Here is a 13,081-nt window from a genome sequence, read left to right as displayed (position 1 = left end):
CCACTCCCTCCCCTGGGCCCATCACCTGCTCTGTGGCACTCAGTCTTCTTGACTTATAAATGGCAAGCAACTCCAGCATACCTGCTAGTTGCTAGGCCAGAAAACTCACCCTGATGCTTCCTTGTTTGTTATGTCCCATAGCAGCAAACACTGTTGGACTATCTTTGGAGTCTTATCTCTTCTCACCACATCTACTGGGTTCACTGTATTTCATTTACACCAGTGCTCTTCCAGAAGAGCTTCTGAACCCATCTCCTATTTATTCACCTTTATTTTTCATTGACTAGCCACAGCATGGGTTTTAAAACATAAGACAGGTAATGTCCTTCATCTGCGTAAGATTTCTCATTGATTTTCCAAGATCAAAGTAAAAGCCAGTATCCTGCCATGGCTAACAAGGTCTTAATCATTTCAGTCCCTGATGTTTCCCTGATCTGAAGTCCAATAATTATCTTGCTTTATAGTGCAGTTCTCAAAGATTCCAGGCAACTGTGCCTCTGCTTCAGGGCCTCTGCACCTTGGCACCATTTATGCAGAATGCTCCTCCATCCGCCATCAGCATGTCTACTTTCAGGCCCCCTTTAATTATTCCTCTGTCATAAGAGGAGTTTTTTTCTCACAACTTCATCTAAAATAGCACCCTGGCCATTCTCTTGTCCCTTAACTTAGTTTCCATAACACTTCTTACCTTTGATGTATCTCAGGTACACACTGCCAGATTTCCTCACTGCTTGTTCCTGCTGTTCTCCGAGTAAGCCCAGGACAGCAGAGACTTTATTTTGTTCACTGGTACAACTTTAGCTCTTCAAATAGTATTTGGCACACAGTCAGAATGTGGGATACCATTACATGCATGAGTGTGCACACATTAATGGGTACAGTAAGTTATTTTAAATGTTGTTTCAGTGGACTAGGTGCTGAGTATTTATTTGTGAAAAAGGAAAAACACATCAACATATAATACGGATCCCATGAACCTTCCTGAAAGGTTTTTCTTCAATCCTGGAGCATGCTTGGTACCACCAATTTCTTAGTTTCCTGCCATTGATGACTCTCCTACTATGGCTCTGTTTCTTTATCTGAGGATAGTGTGCCATGTTTTGACTTACTTTATGTACCTATTCACCAAGAAAACTTCAAATTGCTTGAAGATAAGGACAGGGTCCTGTGAGTTGCTGGTACAAAAATAGCATTTTAATGCACAAATTAAAATGGTTTCATTAGAATTCATTTTAGTTATCTCTGTGGGAGATACAGAAATTAAAGATTAGGGTCATTTCATGTATCGTGTAGTTTTGAAAAAAAGTTAGGCTAAAATATAATTTAGTGAAGAACTCTAGAAAAAAGAACCTACACTTTTTGCTTTTCTAGTCTGAGTTCTCTTATTTCTCAGTAGTAAATTTGACACATGACTGAGGCACTTCCTGGCTTGTTGGAAGTTGGATATAAGAACTTCAATCTCGACCTTGGTATAGCAGCCCAATAAGTCCCAGCTGACAGATATTAAGGAAAATGTGTTGAATAATCTATTTTAAAAGTGTAGATGGGATTTTAAATATTCTCCACATATTTCTAACCGGATGTTAAATAACACAGGTACTTAGGACAAAAATAATAGGTAGGATAAATATGTCCTTAGTTATTTAGCAAAAGGGAAGTGTCCTAAATTTTATTTTATGCCATAAAATATCCTCAAATCACCTGTAATGCAAGATTTTTGTGTTAGCATGTGATGGAGTTTGCTTAATGTCTTTTGCAAGATTACTACTAAATCCAAATGAGGCCACTTTAATTTTTCCATCAATTTCCTCTTATCTCTTTACTTTTGTATATTTTCTGCAACATTCTAGATGCTTTTAATGCTTTTGTAAACATCAACCGTCTCTAAACATCTGTAGCGACTTGATCTCTCCAAAGTCATTATTTAGGCAAACCATATACAGGAGGTCTGAGTTTTCTAATCTTGTCATAATTACTCCAACTTTTAAAATTCTTGCTTTTTGCTTCTGAGATGTACTTTAATTTTCTATATTTTCTCACCGTGTCCTGAGAACTAGGCACACTATGCTGTTGCTGCTCTCAGTCCTTTCAGAGGCTCCCTTATCCTCTTTAGGGGGGGTAGGTGTCTGTGTTTCTACCACCCACACTTGACTCACTTCTTTTTTAGCTGTCATCACTCATAGTAAATCCTTTTTAGTTTCATATAACAGTTCTATGTCTTTTCTACTATTATACTTTTACAAGGATCTTCCTTCCATTCCATAAAGGTGTTTTATAACATTCCCCACAGAGATATTAGCTTACTAGGCTGGATCTTATTTTTACTGCTTGCCTCTATTTCTAATCTTGACTGTATTGCTTGGTTTCCTTTTGTAGCTTTGAATGTTAACACCATACAGATGGATGTTGTGATTTGCCAGCAGAGGTTATTAAGATGCTATTTACTTCTCTTCCCAGAGCCATCAATAAAGATGGGGAAAGTAAGTGCAAAAGTATTCCCTCTGTTGTAGCATTAGAAAATCCCCCATCCCAAAACAAATTTAATGTGCCATTACTTAACTTTTCTTTCTGTTTCCTTTCACTCAGTCAGTTGAGTCCCTTTCACCATGCTCATGGCAAAAGAAATGTTGCCCAATTTTGTGAGAGGAATTAGATGAACTTTCATCTTTGTTAAGGTCAGAATTTAGGACACTCTCTTTTATGAATTCCCATTAACTGTACCAAAAAGCTTAATGAGTTTTACCTGACATGATTTGTAAGGTGATTATTTTTTTCATAAATTTTTCTGAAAAAGAAAAACCCTTTGATTTGTTACACTTTCAAAGGGTAGAAGACAGAAATTGGAAAAGGATATTGAAAAGCCTTAAAGTGTGTTAATGCATGGGTGAACTCCTTTGAGACAGAGTGGTGGGGAATGATTTTTGTCCAAGTTACACAGTTATCAGTGGACTAAGAAAGATACATATAGGATGACGAGACATTCCAATAACTCAGTAACCAGCAATCGAATTCCCAGGAGCAGAGTCCAGCATGTCATCCTCCAGAATGCTCAAGCATGGCTTCACTTTCCAAGAAGTGCACCTGAGAAAGTCTCTGTGTTGCGGCTGTCCTGTCTACTATCCTGGCCTTCAAAAAGGAGAAAAGCCTTAGATGCAGAGACAGTGCAGTTTGCTATCTGGGCTCAGCTTTGCCTGTAACAGAAGAGCAGTCTGTGATGGGCTTAGCTTGAACATCTTAGATGTTGGCTCACTAATTTACTCAAGTTTTCTATTTTAAGAATTGCTACTATGCCAGAATCTCCCTTGCTTCATGAAGGTGGAGTCCCACACACAGCTATTGCTAGCATCCCTGTTTCACCATCCTGTTTTTCTTCTGCCTTTTTGGATGACCTATATCCACTTGGTATCACCTAGTGATCTTGACTTCAAATTCCCCTGGTATTCGGAATATAGAATGGAAATGGAAAATTTTTATTTCTTTTACTTGTCAGTTATCTTCCTAGAAAATATGGAATTATAAACATAAGAATAACACAGGTTGTGGATGTAGACAGTGGGAGATAGAGCAGAAAGTCCCCAAACAAAGAAGTATGTGGTTTGTAGTTATTCATTGTTCTAGGGAGTCTAACATTTGGCAGGCTTTGACTTTAATACTTTTTTTTGCCATCTTAAACATGTTCTGTTTCTTTCTGGGTTGACAGTGATGTGCAGCAAGTATGGTCTGCTGAAAACAAGAATTTGATTTTAAAAATTGTAGTTGTCATCTGGATCTTTTTGAGATGGCAGATTATGAAAAAGGGACACACATTCTAAAATTGCATTTGAATGAGAACTGAATATGTGACAATCAGGCAATACTTTGATATTTTCTGTTTATTCCAGTGCAGCCACCAGTCAAATAAAAATAAATTAAGAGGGATTCTTACAGTAATGAAACCATTCAATATACTATTAGTGGCTGTACAAATTTGTTCTGGTTATAAGATTGTATAGCACTTAATACACACATTCATACACACATAAATGAGTACAGTACTCCACAATTATCCACAGGTTTTCTTTCTGTTGTTTCAGTAAGTCAAGGTAAAAAACTTAAAATATTAGGATTTGGTTTCACTCATTCAAGAGAGACCAGCTTCACACAAATTTTATTACAGCATATTGTTAGAGAATAATTTTATTTTATAATTAGCTGTAATTGCTAATCTCTTACTGTGTCTAATTTATAAATTAAACTTTATCACAGATATGTATATATGGGAAAAAGCAGAGTAAATACAGAGTTTGGAAATGTCCATGGTTTCAGAGACCCCTTGGGTGGTCTTGAAATGTATCCTGCATGAATTCATTGATCTGAACACAGTTGTTGGATTGTATAACTATCTCCTGGCTGCACCACTGTATGGCAGTTTTACAAAATAATAGTATTGGAACAAACTCACAAACGTGTGCAAAGGATTTCTTATACATGTGAACCTATAATTATATGTGAACCTACAATTACTTTGATAAGAATTTCAGTTAAGGGGCTGGGCATTTAGCTCAGCGGCAAAAGCGCCTGCCTGGCAAGCGCAAGGTCGTGAGTTTGGTTCCCGGTACCGGAGAAAAACAAAACAAAAAAAACAAAACAAAAGAATTTCAGTTAAAAATCTTATGCTGAAGTATTTGTTTGCTCTCGCTATTGTATCATGGTGTCTTTTGCTTCTTAGAGGAAATTACTTCCAAAATTAGGATATAAAGATATGGTGGCAAAGGAAAAAAATCTACAAAACTTTTCAGTAACATATTATGTTATAAGGAGAATGATATCTTAATCTAGCAGTTTCCAGGAAGGAGATTTAGTTTAAAAGCTTCAGAGTAATATAAACAGTGTGAGAATACTGCATAAAGATGCACTCAGTGAATTCCTAAATTGTGTGATACATATTTCCATTTGTGGTACTTTAAATGAAAGCTGTTAAATAGTAGGCACTAGGATATAATTGCTTAGAAAGTCAGTTCTGTATCCTTTATGCTTTAAAGTCTTTAAAAGATGAATTCTTTCCTTACAAATCCAGAAAGTAACCCAAACATAAAGTAAGATAACACATGAAGTCAGAACAACACTTACCATTCTAGGTCCTTGTTTGCCATTTGCATGTGTTTGTGACGACGTGTGCTGTGCGGAGAGAAGATAGGGCGGGGTGGGGAAGAAAGGGAGAAGAATTGGGAGGCTGCATGTTTTTCCCAGCTGTTTTGTTACTTTAAGGTGTATTCTGAGCATTTTTCCTGAAAAAGCCTTTCAACTCTATGACACATTCATTTGGATATCTTTTAAAATTTTTTTTTATTTTAAAGATAAAAGAATAAAAACATATTAACAAATGCACATACAGTTAGAAAATAATGCAAAAACAATACAAGCAATACAGAATTGCAGACAAGGCGATAGGAAATTAACAATGGTTGTTGTATTACAAATTGATATCTTCAAATTGGATACTCAGATAAACAAATATAGACATGTAAGATTGATTAAACAGGGAAGAAAGTGTTAGGGTTTTTGAGGGGGGTGAAGATGGTCAAAATCTATGAAGTTAAGTTCCCCCAAAGCCTCATGTGGTCATGGGGGGGCTGGGCTTTTTGGAGGTGGCTGAATCTAGAGTGTGTGAATGGTTCATGGTCCAGTGCTGGGATTGACTGTGCAAGTGCTGCACTTGGCGTGGGGTGGGCAGCCTGTGTACAGTAAATATAGGGAGGGAAAGAGCCTTTCTCCTTCCTCTTTGTCCCTTTTGTTGTTGTTGGTTTTGCTGTCTTCCAGCCACTATGAGCTGTTGTCCCTCTGCCATGTGCCACCCTGCCTTAGAGCCAGCTGATTATGGACTGAAACCTCCATACACTATGAGCTAAATGAACATTTCCATCTGTAACTTTAGGTGTCTGGTATTTTTTCTCAGATTTGTCTCTGGTATTACAGAGAAAATTAACTGACACAGAGCTCAAAGAGGTAAGCATACATGAGTGCATTTAGCCGCTTATGTTTCTTATAACGCCAATATTTAGTTTTATGACTGTGGTAAAAACTCTTATTTTTATAATTTGATATATTATTAACTAAGGAATGAACATTTTTATTTACCACATATGGTATACAAAATGACAAAGGTGACAGGAAATGCTACTCCAAATTCTGGCATTTTGGAATTGGAGAAAATAGTAGAGGCAAGAAGGTCACTGTGAACTTTCACCCTCCTCAGCTGCAGCAGGTCATGAGTCCTCACTGGAGAGTAACCTCCCTGTGCCTGAAGGAAAGAAGACACTAGGGCAGAGAGAAGGATCTGGACAAAAGGCCTTGCCACGTTCCTCCTGCTTATTACTACTGGACTATAACCGCTTTGTCCAACCAAACTTCTTCATGACTCTCCACCCTTCATCAAATCTTAGCATAAAAATGTAAGTTATCTTCTTGCTTTGGTTCTTCATTTCTTCATGAATTGCCCTGTGCTACATGAAACCTACATTAAATAAATTTGCACGCTTTTCTCTTATTAATCTTGTTATGAGTTCCTCAGCCACAAACTTAGCACTAGGTGGGAAAAAGAAATATTTCCTTTCCTATGAAGGAATTAAAAAGTACTGAATATGTTCTTAACCCACAGACAATTCCATTCCGTGTCTTATTTACTTTCTATGGTTAATTATTGATGGAAAGACCCTCGCTGCTTATGAACCAATTTATTGAGGTTTGCTATTACTGCATCTTGGACTTGTGTACCCAGAATGGAAACTAGATGCTATTGGCCAGAGCTGCTGAGCATGTAGGCTTGGTGACACTGAGCAGAAGACGCTCATGGAACTTCTAGGATGAACACATAAAGAATCTGGACAGAGAACTCTTGCTCTGGACTTCATGGGAAGATTTTCTTGTCCACAGCAGGAGTTGAGAAGTTCTTCCAGGGCCCTTTAATGGGAAGCTGTGCTCTCCTATTTTGCCTCTGAGGGCATCTAAGCAAATGCTGTGCTTCCTCATAGCTCAGTTGCAGCTCCATATCATGGTCAAGAAAGCAAAACATTCCCCAGAATTCTTTGTGTTATGCCTTTCAATAAACCTGTAGACTCTGGGAGAGCAGGAATCAAATTGTAGGCAATAGGACCCTGAGAATTACCATTCTGGGTACACAAACTGTGAGCTGTGATTGAATTACTGAATATCTGCGCTGCTTCCCCAGCAGCTTTTTTTCTGAATGTTGACTGAGTTTGCAAAGTGATTTTAATTTTTGTGCTTACATGTTAAAGAATTGTTTCTTTGCTATCTCAAATATGTCATCAAAAAGTTTAGTTCAGTCAATGAGTTCTAAATATTACAAAAATGAATACTATAGTGACATAAATGTTGCTTATGGAGAGTAATTCCCTAATAGAAATATCACCAAAGAAAGGTGGATTTCAGAGAGAATGAGAGAACTCATAATGTAGGTCAAGGGTCCCCATGCCACAGACCAGTAGCGGTCTCTAGGTTGGTAGCAACCTGGCTGAGGTAAGGAGGTGAGCAATAGGCAAGCCAACACAGCTTTTTTATTTTAAAGATAATAAAAAGTAATAAAAAAACCATTAGAAAAGATACAGAATTTCAAAAAAGAAGATGGTGTATATTCAACAATGGTTGTTATATTCTGTATTGTTGTCTTCAAAGTAATTGTTCAAATTACCAAGTATAAGCATGCAAAATTGGTCAAAAAATTAAGCATTAACTATTTCTTTCAATAAACCAGTAGACGTTAGTAGTACAATTACCTTGCTATCTTGTGCATATATATATATATATATTTTTCCCCTTACTTCTCTCTTTCTTTTCTCCTTTCCTTAACCCCAGTTGTTTTTCATTTTGAGCAGTTTCTTTCTTTTTCAAATCTATTGTAACTTTCAGATTTTATTTACTCATTCACAGTAGCTTTGTAGTATAATTTCAAGTCAGGGATTGTGATGCCTTCTACTTTGCCTTTGTTGCCCAGGATTGCTTTTGCTATTCTGGGTCTCTTCTGGTTCCAGAAGAATTTTAGGAATGTTTTCTTTAGATCTGTGAAGTATACTAATGGCATTTTAATTGGGATTGCATTGAATCTGTACAACAATTTTGGGAGCATGGCCACTTTCATAATACTGGTTCTTCCTATCCATGAGCAAAGAATATCTTCCCATTTTTCTGAAATCCTCTTTGATCTCTTTTTTCAGAGAAGCCAGCACAGTTTTGTCTGTGTTTGCTGGTCCTTCCCATCACTCAAATTGTTGCCTGAGGACTACCTCTTGTCAAATTAGCAAAGGCATTACATTCTCATAGGAGCATGAACCCTATTGCAAGGGATTTAGGTTACACGCCCCTATAGCTGAAGCAGTGAGGCTAACACTGGTGAATGTAACTAGTATGTATTGCAAACAAATACAGTAAATCCTTGGATTGCCAGTAACAATGGAGGAGATCTCATCTGCAGAGCAGGAGGGGAAAAAGGCAGATCAAACCCTCACTTCCAAGGAGATTAGAGAGATGTACAAATTGGGGAAATGGTTCAAAATTTTGTACAAAAGTACCACCCAAATAAGGTTGTAGCAGTGAGAGTAATGAATCTGTTTAATGACAATGCAGTGTCATATTTCTGCAAACTCCTCAAAAAGAGGCCAGAGAAAGTGTTGTTGGACAGGTTCCTTGGTAAATTTGCATGAAAAGAAAGAGACTTCACTGAGCCACAGACAGCAGTGACTCTGTTAACGAGAGGGAAGTCACCCCGCACAACAACATTCTTTCTCTCACTCCAACCAGGAGGGTTTCAAAGGTAAGTGCAGGTTAACTAGTTTATTTTTCATTATATTTTAAAATTTTCTTTATTAATAGTCTTTATTAATACTAGATTACAGTATTGCAATCATTTTTATATGAATATTTTTGCGTTGTGGAATGAATCATCTGAGTTCCCCTTATTTCTAATGGAGAAATTCCCTTTGATATACAAGGGCTTTGGATTACAAGCATGTTTCTGGAGTGAATTCTGCTTGTAAACCAAGGTTTTACTGGACCAATAAAAAGAGAAAATAAAGTCTCTTTCCCCTAGTATGTGGAAAAATTTTCATCCATGAAGCTAGTCCCTAGAGGCAAAAAAGATGGGATACCACTAGTATAGGCAGCTAGGTGGGTTGAGAAAGAGACAATAATAAAAGCAATAGACCTGGAGTAAGTCTTAATGCCCGTTCATGTTCTTTATTGTTAGATTGAGTGGGATCTCACTTCATGATAAAGTTTTCCTAAATATTATTCTCTTAGTGGGCTTTGTAATTAGGAAAAACTTAAAACTTGTCCCTCTTTGCTATGCTTTGGTTGCATAGCTTACTCTTAATTCAGTAAACACGAGCGTAAAGCTTATATTCAAATCAAGTTTATAACAAATATTCCTTCTTTCAAATTTGTTTCTGTTGCTTCCATTCCTCACTAGATGTCAGGATTAATTCAGTCAACATGGAAACAAGGCTTGTCCTTTACATGAGAAAGAAAGTATTGTTTTCTCACAAATGAGTAGTAACTGCTGAAAGATAGGGCCCCAGTATCACCCTTTTACCTTGAATTATTAAGAGAGTCATGGTGTGAAGAGATATTATCCACCCTTTTCCTAGATCTTTTTAAAGATCCCTAGGCCTCCCATGTGCTGCAAGGTGAGAGAGGATTTAAAACCTTTGTGAAATCTCTTCCTCACATTGCTGTGGTTTTCCATTAGTAACACCAATACTTTCTTAACTTGTGTGATACAGTTTTTTTCTTTTCTTTTTTCCCTCCAAGGTAATGAACACAAGTAACTCCTTGAGGAAACAGAATAGTTAAGCATACAGGTAAATATCAGATTGCTTACACCTAGCTCCAAGGACTTAAATGGTTTACCCTCTACTTTCTCTCTGCTTTTTGAAGAAAAGTACAGCTCTGTGTTTAATAGAGACTAAAGAAACCCATATTTGGACACATGCTGTAACATCTCAGCTGCAGTGGCATTGTTCTAGCTAGGAGATCTGAGTTTTCTTCTGGCCCTGTTTGTTGTAACGAACACAACTAGGCGTCTTTTAAAAGATCAATACGTAGAGTATGTAACGCTTCCACTCCTTGTGTGGCCCTGATACCTGCATAATACACCTTAATTCCTGTTTTCCTTTCCTTTCCCTCCCTTCTCTCTCTCACCCATCTCTTGATCTCTTCCCATCTGAGAAATTTTTATTTCCCTACTTCCTATTATCTACCTTTTATTTTGCTCTTTACTTATGATTTGGGTTTCTCATCTAATATTTGAGCTTGTGTGTTTGATTTCACTTAGTGTTATGAGCTCAAGGTGCATCCATTTTCCTACAAATGCCTCAATTTTATCTTTCTGTATGGCAGGGTAATATGCCATTGGATGGAACTAAAAATATGCCACATTTTTGCTGCTGCAAAAGAAGGAACCTCTTTCTGGGTTCTTGTGGTGCTAGAAGCCTTCCAAAAGGTGTGCTGTAAGCTCCACAGAGAGAAGGGGCTTTTACTCCTATTGTTTGTTACTCTAGCCTGACACATAGAGTAGCATTTGGTACAAAGTAGCCCCCATTAAATATTTGTGGGATGAATAAAACCTCAGGAAAAACTGCAGGGTGAATGTTTGACCTCCAGTGACTTCCCATGGAGGGATGCTGTTCCTTGTGAGCTGCATGGCTGTCTTCTATTCCTTTACTCTGGGGGAGGCTCTGTCCCACCTTCCTCCAGCCTCAGTAATGAAGGGAACAGAATCATGAAGCCCAGGTTGCCAAACCCACAATGCTTCAAGACACTAGAGTCGAGAATGCATCAACCTTTGGGTTTCCATATCAACTCTGCAGAGAAACGCCAGTCAACAGAGGGGCCATTCGCAGGGCCACATGGCTTTCTTGGCTGAGACCAAGCCTGGCTTTGGAATTTTTCTGAGACTCAAAACATGCATGCTTATATAAATTGACTTTTAAGCACCATAGACTTGACTAATAAAATATAAAATAGCAACCAGTGATTGTAGTTTAGACTTATTTCATCATTAAGGAAACTCAGAGTATGTGAAGATAGTTGGAATGTGTAAGGAAAAGTTAAGAAAGCAGATTTGTGATAAGATCAGCATGTGATCTGTAGCACAGCTCTGAATTACAGTCTGAAGGAAGAAATGTTGACAATTCTTTTTTCTTACCTGTGATTGCCAGGATTTTATTTCCTCCCTTAACAGATCATTTTTGAGTCAACCTTAAGATGAAAAAATTCTTTAAAGAATTATGCATGATGTGAAGTACGTTCTCTCCCTTGTTATCGCTGGAGGTTCCACTGCTTTCGGAGGGTGGATTTCTTGAAGGAGAGGTAGATGCAGATGGTGTTCATGTCTTTGGACATAATAGTTTCTGACAGACAGACCAAAATAATTCCTTTTTAGCCATGCACTTGTCTATAAATCTAGTTAGTTGGTCATCCAAAGTGATGACATTTAAGATATAGTTGATACACTGTTTGTCTTAAAGAAATGTTTTAAAATTAATTCTTCAGACCTGTGCAATATTTTACCTTTGCAGTTTAATAATATCCAAATGTGCTTTTGTGAAGCAAAAAACACATGTGTTTTTCTTCATAAATCAATCAGTTAGCTTTGAAAATGAATCTATTTCAAGTATGTAACAAAGGCCCTTGAAACACAATTATTAAAGCAGTATGAGGAGCTGAGTTTGCTTCAGTATTGGATTTTTAATAGACTTCATTGTTAGGTAGTGAAGACAGAAATATGCCGTGCAATCCCTGGGTAAGAGCCAAGACTTTTTCTCTCATATTACTTCAGTTTCTATTTGATATGCAAAATGGAACATACATATTTATAAGTTGTATAAAGTTATTAGAAACTTTAATACCCATAAACTTACTCTTTTGATTTTTTTATGTACATATGCTAGCACATGAACTCACAATTTTTAAATTCTGACTTTGTAAGAAATTTTTATGTACCTCCAGTAAAGGCATTATTGTACTTTGCATTCTTTGCATGTGAGTTATGATACAGTTATGAGAGTTTACATTTGTGGAAATAAAACTTGTGACTTGGAAGTTATTTTAAAATATACATTAAGTCCATCCCTTCATTCTGCCAATTTTACAATTTTTATTTTTCAGTAGTACATTTGTAGTACATAATCACAGAATGCCATTTTTAACTTCTAAGAATTTCTCATACTTTCTCATTTATTTTCATCCCTACTTCCACCATGTTTAAGTGGTATATAATATGCATGAATTACTTTTAAAAGACTTTACTAATCTGCTATTGAAAAGATGAGAATGAAAGTTATCTGAAACTCTACTACTTAGAATTCATCATTATAAAATTAAGTAAACATTATACTCAGTCTACACACAAGCACACACACACACATGCACACAGTGAGAGGGAACCTACCAGATAATTACAGGTAAGCAAAAATAAAATGTTATAAATATGGGATCAAACTATACATATATTTTTAAAAGGATTAAAATATGCAATATATTAATTTAATAACATATGAAAAATAAATGCTTGCTCACTGTACAAAGAACCAACAACTGAAACAAAAATACCATGCGATTGCAGCTTTTTACACTGTATATTTAGATTCTCATCACATCAAGCTTTGTTTCTTTTCTTCCCCCTCTGGCTTTGTTCCAACAGTCTTTATTTTTTTATTTTTATTTTTAAAATTTATTTTGAGAATAAAAGAAGCACAAAACATTAACAAACAGACAACCATTTACAAAATAGCAAACGAAGAGTACAAAAAATACAGAGTTACAAACAAAGTGGTAGGAAATTAACAATGCTTGTTGTATTACCTATTGATATCTTCAAAGTGGTTTCTTAGGAAAATAAATAGAGACATGCAGTATTGATCAATCAAGTAATCATTAACTGTTTCTTTCAGTACAGCAATAGAAGACAGTAGTTCAACTATGTTAGCTGTCCTGTATATATACATACATAGATAATTTCCCCTTCTTTCCCTTCTCTTTTCCCATATCCCAGTTGCCCTTTACCCTTGAGTGTCTTCCTATCATTTCA

This window comes from Chinchilla lanigera, unplaced genomic scaffold, assembly GCF_000276665.1.
Source record: "Chinchilla lanigera isolate Chin_1 unplaced genomic scaffold, ChiLan1.0 scaffold00151, whole genome shotgun sequence".
In the NCBI taxonomy this organism is placed as follows: Eukaryota; Metazoa; Chordata; class Mammalia; order Rodentia; family Chinchillidae; genus Chinchilla; species Chinchilla lanigera.
Note: the sequence above shows the minus strand (reverse complement) of the source record.